Raw genomic sequence first — 11,638 nt, 5'->3', positions numbered from 1 at the left:
ATGTAAAAGAAACTTTCTGTACAAGATTGAAATTTATAAAATATACTTAAATTAAATCAAATTATTTGTTGAATTATTTATATTACGAAAAAACAATTCCTAATTCCTTTATTCTACAAAATGAAGATATTTAAAGAACTGAAAAGTATGATTTAAAAAACATAAAAAAAAGAATGGCGCATGCCACTTCCTCATACATCATGTGATCCTGTTAACAATCTCAATTTTCGAGAAAACTTCAAAATTTTGTCAAAAATTAAATTTTGTAACAGGATCACATGATGTGCGAGGAGGTATCTCGATTTCTTACTTTTCCGAGAAATGACGTCATCTGAAATTCTTGGAAATGACGTCACTTCCAAGAATTTCAGATTTTTCCAAGAAATGACGTCATTTCCAAGAATTTCAGATGACGTCATTTCTTGGAAAAGTCCGGAATCGAGATACCTCCTCGTACATCATGTGATCCTGTTACAAAATTTAATTTTCGACAAAATTCCAAAATTTTCTCGATAAAATTTCAAAGTTTTCTCGAAAAATGAGATTGTTAACAGGATCACATGATGTGCGAGGAGGTATCTCGATTTCGGACTTTTCCAAGAAATGACGTCATTTCCAAGAATTTCAGAAATTCCAAGAAATGACGTCATTTCCAAGAATTTCGGATTTTTCCAAGAAATGACGTCATTTCCAAGAATTTCGGATTTTTCCAAGAAATGACGTCATTTCCAAGAATTTCAGATGACGTCATTTCTCGGAAAAGTCCGAAATCGAGATACCTCCTCGCACATCATGTGATCCTGTTAACAATCTCAATTTTCGAGAAAACTTTGAAATTTTGTCGAGAAAATTTTGAAATCTTGTCGAAAATTTAATTTTGTAACAGGATCACATGATGTGCGAGGAGGTATCTCGATTCCGGACTTTTCCAAGAAATGACGTCATTTCCAAGAATTTCAGAAATTCCAAGAAATGACGTCATTTCCAAGAATTTCGGATTTTTCCAAGAAATGACGTCATTTCCAAGAATTTCAGATTTTTCCAAGAAATGACGTCATTTCCAAGAATTTCAGATGACGTCATTTCTCGGAAAAGTCCGAAATCGAGATACCTCCTCGCACATCATGTGATCCTGTTAACAATCTCAGTTTTCGAGAAAACTTTGAAATTTTGTCGAGAAAATTTTTAAATTTTGTCGAAAATTTAATTTTGTAACAGGATCACATGATGTGCGAGGAGGTATCTCGATTCCGGACTTTTCCAAGAAATGACGTCATCTGAAATTCCAAGAAATGACGTCATTTCCAAGAATTTCGGACTTTTCCAAGAAATGACGTCATTTCTTGGAATTTCGGACTTTCCGAGAAATGACGTCATTTCCAAGAATTTCCGAAATTCCAAGAAATGACGTCATCAAGAATACCTCCTCGCACATCATGTGATCCTGTTAACAATCTCAATTTTCGAGAAAACTTTGAAATTTTGTCGAGAAAATTTTGAAATTTTGTCGAAAATTAAATTTTGTAACAGGATCACATGATGTACGAGGAGGTATCTCGATTCCGGACTTTTCCAAGAAATGACGTCATCTGAAATTCTTGGAAATGACGTCATTTCTTGGAAAATCTGAATTCTTGGAAGTGACGTCATTTCTTGGAAAAATCTGAAATTCTTGGAAATGACGTCATTTCTTAGAATTTCTGATTCTTGAATTTCGTCATTTCTTGGAAAGTCCGGAATCGAGATACCCCTCGCACAATCATGTGATCCTGTTACAAATTAAATTTTCGACAGATTTCAAAATTTTCTCGACAATTTCAAAGTTTTCTCGAAAATTGAGATTGTTAACAGGATCACATGATGTGCGAGGAGGTATCTCGATTTCGGACTTTCCGAGAAATGACGTCATCTGAAATTCTGGGAAATGACGTCATTTCTGGAAAAATCCGAAATTCTTGGAAATGAACGTCATTTCTTGGAAAAATCCGAAATTCTTGGAAATGACGTCATTTCTTGGAAAGTCTGAAATTCTTGGAAATGAGTCATTTCTTGGAAAAGTCCGAATCGAGATAACCGTCCTCGCACATCATGTGATCCTGTAACATCCTCTTTTCGAGAAAACTTTGAATTTATCGAGAAAATTTTGGAATTTTGTCGAAAATTAAATTTTGTACAGGATCACATGATGTACGAGGAGGTAACGAAACTAAATTTCTCTGTGGTTCTTTCTTCTTTTCTCAGTTTTCTTCTTCTTATGCCAGGAATATCTGAAAATTATAAATTTTATTAAGAAAGAATTATGTTATTCTTTTATTCAAACGTCGTTGACTTACCCTTAGATCAATTTCCACTCCCTACCCCCATTTAGGGTGTCTGTCCTTATTTCAGTAGACTATTCATCTTCTTCTTCTTCTCCTTTTTCTTCTTTTTAATTTTTTTTAAGCTCTTTTTTCTTCTTTCTTTCTTTCTTTCTTTCTTTTTACCTCTTTCCAAAGTCACAAACTCTCTAGAGGATATTCGTCTTCACTCCCTTTCTCTATTTTTATCTGTATCTGTATCTGTATCTCCTTTTTTTCCTTTCTTTTAACCATGCTACACACTCTTATTCCTACTCTTTTGGGTTTCTTTGTACACACTCGCCCAATAAAGCGTTGACGTTACTTTGAGATAACTCCACTTCCTGTCTTTCCATCACACTCGTGAACATTTTTTTATATTCACCTTTTTTACTGTAGAGGAAAGTATTTTCGTCTCTAAACTAATGGTCAGAATACCTGTTTCGTGTAATTTAAGGCATTAGATTAAAATTGTATTGCAGGCCGACTAGATTTAATAGCAGCGACGTCATCAGTGGAGTTCCTTGGGCCTGCAATATTTTGATTATTATAATATATCCCCAATTTTAACAACAATCGGAAAAGTGGGTTATAGTTTAACGTCAAATTACCGGAGTAATAACGATAACATTGTAATTTTCTCTAAGAGTTTGATAACACCTCGTTAATTATAACTTTACCCTCTATAAGTAACCACACGGAAAGAGACAAAATGTGTATGCTTGTGTGTGTGTGTTTGTGTGTGTGAGAATGGACACACACTCTGCTGTATACGCATTCACGCAGAAATGACAACGTGGACGTTGGCAAAGCGGTTGCTAATTAAATGGTACGATAAGCTGGCCGGATTCGTGTGGCGTAAATTGGAAGCACTGGGAAAACAGGGGCACGAGGAGGGAGGGGGAGGGAATACTAACACCTTGGTTGGTGGTGGTAGTAGGTATGAAGATAAGGGTCAGAGGTGAAGTGTAAGGGAATGGGGAAGAGAAATGGTTCGAGAAATTCTACTGTTCGCGTTTAGCACGAAAAGACACGTTCAGTACTGTTTAAAGGGTGTGGAAGGTAACTGGTTCTTGGTATGTGTTATTATTCTACACACACGCAAGCATACACATATACATTTGCAACATTCCTACCAGCTGCTGCTACTGTTGCTGTTTATAGGATCAACTTTAAGGAGACGATAAAATGGAAATTAGAATGTGATTTGTTACAATAATACTTGTTCTTATTAGTTCATGATTATTTTCTTACTATTGCAACTTGATTATTCGTTGATCTGAAATATTTAATTAATAAATTAATCAATTAATCAAAATGTGAACGAATATTAATTACGAGAGAATCATACAAGTTACTATTATATTTAATATAATGTATGTGGGTATGAGTATAGGATATTTATTTTGGTATAAAAAAAATTGAGCAAGGAATATAATTATATTTGAGAAAATTTAACCATACTTTCGATCACACTTCTTTCCCCTCTTTTCTATATCGTGCTGATTAATCATAATCTTAATTCTATCGCATTGAATATTTTTCTACGAAATACAAATATTGGGGGAGAATGGGGGAGGGGGGGTGTTGTTTTTGATATGCGTTCACCTCTCTGTTTATTGTTTTTTGAAAATGTTGTTAGAGTTTTAATTAACCATCCACCTTTATCGGTTGGCAAATTTTTAATTAACGTATAAACTGATGATGATACACGTTGGTGGTAGGTTACATTTGTGTGCGTGAATTTGTTTTATTCGTGCATTGGTAGGGGTCAAAGTGTATGTATACGTGTGTGTAATCAGATTAATATTTATCAAACAACGTTATCGTTTCAATGTTGGATAGTTGAAATTGATGGTGAATGAAAGGGGGTGGGATGGTGGGGGTAGATCGATTATGCGAAGCAACAATTTTTATTTGTTATATTTAACTAAATGTTTAATAATAAAATATATGGAAAATCAAAAAGTAAAATGAGATATTTAAATGCGATAGGATAGGATTCTTTTTCTTTTACAAGTGTCACATAATTTGATATCCATTATTCAAACAATTTAATAATATAAAATTGATATTAATATTTATCTTTCTTTTATTTCCAGGTTAGTATATTGAGAAACAACCTAATCGAGCACTCTATAATAGTAAGTTTTAATGAATTATTTATTACAAATTATTCTCTCTATTTTTATTAATCTTTTTTCTCTTTTCTGTACATTCAATTAATATTAATATTTATTTGTTATTCCTCCATTATATTAAGAAAAGAAATAGTTCGATTAATTGAAGTATCGTCCAATAATAAATTTCTTAGATAAAAATATTAGAAAGGATCATTCGACTAAAGAAAAAAGAGAAAAGGAAAAACCATTTACTTGATTCTTTTTCATTACAACGAAATTCATTATGTTCATTATACCATCCCAAGGGGTAAGGAAATATTGCGCGCTCGTAATTCAATAAATTACGAGTAAATGTATGAAACCTGGGTTAGATGGGTTGGAAGGGTTGCAAGGGGATTGGAGAAATGATAAGGGTGGGAGAGGTAATAACTCGTAACCATATATGGCAAAGTATATGTTATGAAATATATATATATGTGTCTGCGTACACATTTTTGTCCTTTGAAGATTCCTTTCTTTTACTTTTCCAAGTAACTTTCTGGATTAAATTCTTCCTTTTTCTTCTTTCATTTCTATAAATCATAAAATGTATAAGGCATTGAAATTATTATTATCATTATATAATATTATTGAGTAAGGAAAAGGATAACACATGCGGAAGAAAGAAAATGAAAAATGAAAAGAAAAGAATGATGCTGTGTGGTTGCCATAAATTTCCGAACTCCGTGCACCATATTGACGGCCATGACCTACACATTGCTATTCTTTATTATAGTAGTTTCCATTTTTCCGGTAGACTTGCGAAAAGATAAAAATGGTGGGGATGGGACTGGGATTGGAGAGTTGAGGTTGAGCTTGAGGGTTGAATGTAAAAAAGGAAAAGTTACATTCGATATTTTATGCGCTGTAAAAGGGACGGAAAAATCGTTAAGAAACGAACGATATAACATTTTTCTTTCTCGTTCCTTCCTTTTTTTATCTTTCTTTCTTTCTTTCTCTTTTTACTTTTTTCTTTTTTTTTTTTTTTTTATCGTTAACCACACGAAAGTACATTTCGCGAATGGAGGTTAAAATTTGAAATAGAATCCGATAGTATCCGATAGATAGCACTGTGAGTAGCGATTATATTTACTGGCTACAACAGTGGCCGCCATTTTGAAGTGTACTCGAAGAGTTTCCGATTGCAACCAATAAGAAGTAATTATCGAGGTATTGATTGTTTTCAAGTATTTTCCAAATTCATCGAGATTAAAAGTGAACATTTCTTCTTCTTCTTCTTCTTCTTCTTTTTTTTTTTTGTTCTATACATCTTTCTCTAATGAAATATAACCTATAATTAAATCGAACTATAGTCAATTAAAAGTAATCAAGATGGCCGATTGTAGATACGTATATAAAATCAAATTCTATATAAAACTCGTATAATCAGTCGCCTGTTCAATACAATTTCGAACGAACAATCTTTAGTAGATAAAAAAAGTAGATGAGCAGAAACCAAAAATTCCGAATTATTAGAAACGAGAAATGGTGCAAAATTGAAAAGAGAGGGGAAGGGAGGTAGAAAAAAATGGCGCATCCTTCCGTCATCAAATATCGTTTTTTTCCAATAATCTGTTCCGTGCATACGTACATGCATCCTATGGTACGTACACGCATATGTGCAAGCATTCATGCAACGTAACGTTTGTTTAAAAAACAAAAAAAAACAAAAAAGTAGAAAAAAAAGGAACACATGGCGGTTGCTCTAGTTCTCCCTTACCAAAGACGAATCGCATGTTTATTCTCGTTTTTTCGATCCCCTCTCGACACCCTCCCCCCTCCTATTTTTATTTCTGTTTCGACAGACTCGCCCGACGTCCGATCGTTTCCTAATTTTTGTTTTTTCAACCCCCCCCTTACCCCCGCTTTTTTCTTTTCGTTTTTATTTTTACGAGAAAGCGAAGCTTAACGATCGTTGAAATTTATCGACTCGATGGATGTGCTTCTTCTTTTCCGCACAGTATCGTTGCTTTATGGATCTGCCTTTTTTCCCTTTCTCTTTTCATTCTCCTTTCCTTGTCTTTTTCTTTTTTTTTTTTCTTCTTTCTTTCCTCACACCTCACCCCCTCGTTCTCCATTCTTATCGTATAACGCAACAGGGGAAAAAACGGATTGTTCGGAACCGAACAAAAAAAGAAATGGCCGCGTTGAAGGCCGTTTCTTTTCCAATACGTTTGCATGGGGGTGGTAGTGGTGATGGTGGCGATGGGGGATGGTTTATGTCATGAATCCTCGCGATCGCATTTTTAGTTCGTTTTTAGCAATGAACGTCTCATTCGAAAAGAATAAATGCTTTTTCCACGAGGTGGATGATTAATTTCCAATTTTGCAATTAATTATTTCATCTCCTATCCCATAAATCGTTGTCGAACACATTGTTATCCGAATGATTATGTGTAATTATTTTAATTATATTTTCTAAAGGAGTAAATGTAAACTCGTTTACAAAAAAAATGATAATAAAAATAGACCCAAAAATATGAATTCACAGTATAAATATACTTACATTTAGTAATAAATTGGAACGTAACTAGGGACGAAATAATTCGAACGAAAATATCTGAACTAAAAGATAAGTTGTATGCGAACATCAATAAATATTTGTGTTAAATAAAAAAGTAAGCGAGTGAGTGAGTGAATGAATGAGTGAGAAAGAAAGTGTATGTGTATATATAAATGTAAGTATGAGTGTGAGAAGATGTAACAGCTCGTTGGGTGAAATTCTTTCTCAATATAAATTGTTTAGATTCTAATCTTACGAACGAACGAACGAACAAACAAACAAGCAAGTAAAAGAAAGAGAAAAATAGAGGGAGCAAGAGAAAAACAAAAAGAGAGAGAGAGAGAGAGAGAGAAGACTTGGTGTTTATCTTCGCACAAATCGTGGGGTATATATCGATTTATCTCGCAGTGAGCAAACATAGCATTCGCCTCGTTACATTCGTCCAATGTTCTGTACGTTTGTTCCCTCTCTCCCCCTCTCCCTCTCTCTCTCTCTCTCTCTCTTGCTCCTTTATCTGTTAAAACATTGCACCACTATTACTATTACACTGTCGAACGTTCACGTTGTTCTCGTCGTCGTTTGCATTGTATAAATTAAACCCTAATTAGAAATACACGTAACGTAATATTTTTTGTCCTTATTTGTAAGGGAAACCATGCTTTCCGACGACATGGAAATAGATTTATTTTCTCTGGCTCATTTTATGTCTCTCTCTCTTTTTTTTTTTTTATTTCATTATTTTTTTCGAAAAAGAAAATACGATCTTTTTCCAATGTAATATAAATATATATATATAGGGGATGCAAACGTTTTATAAAATTATTTATCGTCCAGAGATATATTTCCGAATTAATGGTTTTATGATTTAAAAATGTCTCATTGTGTTCTGTTACTCGTTAAGCATAGATGGGTAAGAAATGGATACATATAGAAAAAAATCATTCGTGTGTTAAAATGTTTAAACGATTAGTTCCTTTCTTTTCTTTTCTTTTCTTTTTTTCTTTTTTAAAAGCGGAATATTCATCAGTCTTTTGCTCATTAGTATTACCACTTGGTAACGTTCATTCAATTAAAATTGTAATTCAAGTAGCACGAGGAGCAATTACATTATAGCTCCTAAGGTCATGGAGTTATGGGCTTACGTGGTGAGATTGAAATATGCTTATCAGAGAGAAAGAAAGAAAGAGAGTAATAGAACTTTCAACCGAGAGAGAAACGTTTGACTTTATTTCCTCCCCTCCCCCTCTTAGTTTCTCATTAATTTTTCATATACTTTTAATCCTGGCAAATTATTCCAACCTGGAACTCAGTTGTGAAGTTCAGAAAACTAAAGATTTCTCTCTTTGGACTTTCTTCTTATTATTATACTTCATCTTCTTATTCTTATTCTTTCTTTCCTTCTTTCTTTCTTTTTCTATTCTTTTTTTTTTATTCTTTTTCTTTTTCTTAATTTATAAGAACGATCTTCACGCTCTAATAATTATCCTTTCAACTATTTCTCTTAACTCTAATCGGATTTTAATTAACTTACATTCTCAAGAGGTGTATGTTAGATTGTTAAAAAGGGCACTTTCCTTCTATCCTTATTGGGATCACGTTTTCTAATAGATTTAAGTAAGTTTTTTAAATTGTATTTATGCAGTCAAATATTTTGTTAATGAATTTAATCGATTTTGTTTTTTAGATATTTCATACCTTTTCTAATCTTTTTAATTTATATGAATAACTATATTCTGAAAACATTATCCTTTACTCTCATCCCATTAATACAACAGACAATCAAACAAGGAATAAACAAAGCCAGAGAAAAAATTCTACATTTTCTCGAATATGCACTTTTTCTTCCCCCTCGTAGTACAGACCACTCTCTAGACAGTATAATATAACACCCTTCTTAAAACAACTAGTATGTAACGTCAACCACAATTCACACGCGAGAAGATCATAGCTGGGATAGTAGTAGTAGTAATAATAATAATAATAATAATAGGGGTAGGAACAGGTAAGAAGGGGTAGTAGAGTAGTCGTACCCTCGAATGCATACCCTTGAACGAAACTCACGCAAGGCAAACTCACGTCGTAAGACCCCCACATGGTTTAGGGGGGAAGGTAGGGGGCAGGGGAATGGACCCTCCCTTGCATCGTAGACGCAAACGTGCTGCTGCACTTCTAATTTCTTTTTTTTTTTTTTTTTTTAGACAGATATATGTTGTAAAAAATATAGGGGAAGACTTGGTAGCGTTGAAAAAAGAAAATAGAAGAATAAATACACGCATATGCATATACGTGGACACTACTCTGTAGTGGTATGTTCACGTGCGTTGTAAAAAGTGGAATAGGAGAAGAGTACTCGTGAAAAAGGGGGTGGAAAAGAGAGGGGTAAGGAAGTGGTAAAGCCATAGCAAGGGCAAGGGCACCTAAACAAAGACATGAAGTATGGAGAACCTTCTTCTTAAAGGGGTAGAACCTAGGGTAGAACCTACGGTGGGAGTGTAAGGGAGGATTCAGAAGTATTCATGGCCAGACAAAGCGTTCTTCTTCTTCATCTTCTTCTTCTTTTTTTCTTTTCTCTTTATCTTTCTCTTACTACCTTTTTTCTTCTCCTATTTTTTACTTCTTCTTCTTCTTCTTCTTCTTCTTCTTCTTCTTCTCTTTTTCCTTCTTTTTCTTTTTCTTCTTTTATATCGCGTCTCGTTCATACTTGGCGGGTTTTTGAAACAAACGATAAGAGGGTTGGTGCATAATGCTGATGGTGCTGCCTCTGGTGTTGCGTGGGTAAGCACGTAAAACTTGAGATTATTCTTTTCGAGTGTTGCTTTTACTCTTATTCCTTCTTCCTCATCTGATCTTTCCTTTTTTAGTCCGCGTTGATTTTTTTATTTGCATGTTTTTTTTTCTTGCGAATTGATCAATCGAGGTTAGGAAAAAAAATGGCGGACTTTAATGGGACAGCTGTAGTCAATTCATCGTTTTTAATTGGTTTTTCATTCTTTTGAGAACGTTTTTTAATAGTCGGAATAGTTTTGGATATTGGAAAGGATTGAGGATGGTGAAATACATATTAATACTTCACTATTTCGAATAAATTACTCGATCGGTATTACAGATTGCCAATACAAATTATAATTAAAAGAGTTAACAAAAATTTGTTCCAACGAATAAAAGAAATAAAATTTATAAACCGTGACCAATATAAAATAGAAAAAGAAAATATGCAAATAGCATAACTACTCGTGGACAACGCATGCATGAAAAAAAATGTACGTCACTCGGAAGCTCTCAAAGCTCATATCATAAGTCCATTCTGAACGATCGATCGAATTCGTATTCTCTCTCTTATTTTTTTTTTTATTCTCAACCCTTCGATCCCCCTATTATATCCCCTCCCCGTTCCTCCCGATCTTCACCACAGCCACAAGCATCCACCCACGCTTCACTTTTCTCTCTTTTGCTATCCTTTTACGTCACCCACAGGAACGGAATCTTCTTTCTCGGTTATCACTAACCAGTTTTCAGTATCCTCGTTTCATAAAATTTTACTATTACGATTTGGACGTCTGTGAATCATCCACGCATACTACTATCTCACATACAAATAATATTTATATATATATATGTGTGAGTGTGTGTGTACATAGATTGGTATACAGAAAATTGAAATGGACTTGCAAACCCAACAGTGGATTAATTCGAATCGAATGTTCGTCAAAAAAAAAAAAATGAAAAAAGAAAAATTCTTTCTCGTTTCTTCTTTTTAATTGGAAGAGAGACAAATGTTATTTTCAGAGTAATAATATAAAACGAATTCTTTTCGTATTCCCCTTCTCCTCTGAGAATATTTTTTTCTTTTTTAAATAATTATCCAATGTATAATAAAGAAATTCAATTAAAAATTATTCTTACAAATTATCCAATATTTTAAAATCATAGAAACGTCATAAAATCGTTTTTCGAACGAACAAATGCGTCAGGGTTGCGTCACTAAAAAATAAAAAAGAAATCATAGAAAAAATTACCAGGGACTTAAAAAAAGAAAATAAAAAAGGGAAGAAAGTATTTTGTCGGTACTTTAGTTTACGATCCGATAAACGTTGATCACACTTAACCGAAGAGAGATTTAGGGATAAAGGGTTAGGTTCCGAAGAACCCCCATAGAGTACGAGTTCTTACTAGTGAAGGGATTAAGGGGTAGGAATGGGGGGAGGGTACAAGAAAGGGAAGAATATACTAAGAATAAAAAGAAAAGAAAAGAAAGAAAGGAAATACTGCAGCCAGCAGCTTTGGTACACATCCGAGAGTAAAGTGTGATAAAAAAAGAAAAAAGAAAAGAAAAGAAAAAGGCCACTCGATTCTCTGAGATGGTGCGGGGGTGTGGGACTGGGTTAGAATCCTCGTACCCTTGTGTAAACGCGTGTAAAAGCATGTGAGTTCTTGTGCAAGCACGAACAGGCCACTTTCACCCCAACCCTTTTATCCCAATTCCAATACCTGAAACACTTTCCATTCGTAACCCTTTTGAATTCTCGTCGTAAGACCACGACCACCACCAATACCACCATCGAAAATACCCCTTTCGTGTAAACCCATATCATTATTTTCCTTAATATTTCCTAGTAAAATCTTAGAAGAAACATTTT

At 33.9% G+C, this 11,638-nt stretch overlaps 1 protein-coding gene across 2 annotated transcripts in view; it reads left to right on the top strand.

The window, feature by feature from the left end:
- The window catches only part of LOC122513307 (matrix metalloproteinase-2-like), a 118,868-nt gene that overhangs the window by 74,390 nt on the left and 32,840 nt on the right, over positions 1–11,638 (top strand). The gene's annotated exons all lie outside the window — the stretch shown is intronic.

The sequence above is a fragment of the Polistes fuscatus genome, unplaced genomic scaffold (assembly GCF_010416935.1).
Source record: "Polistes fuscatus isolate 324 unplaced genomic scaffold, CU_Pfus_HIC Scaffold12, whole genome shotgun sequence".
NCBI lineage: Eukaryota > Metazoa > Arthropoda > Insecta > Hymenoptera > Vespidae > Polistes > Polistes fuscatus.
The sequence above is the reverse complement of the archived record's forward strand: the minus strand, read 5'-3'. Positions and strand labels throughout refer to the sequence as shown.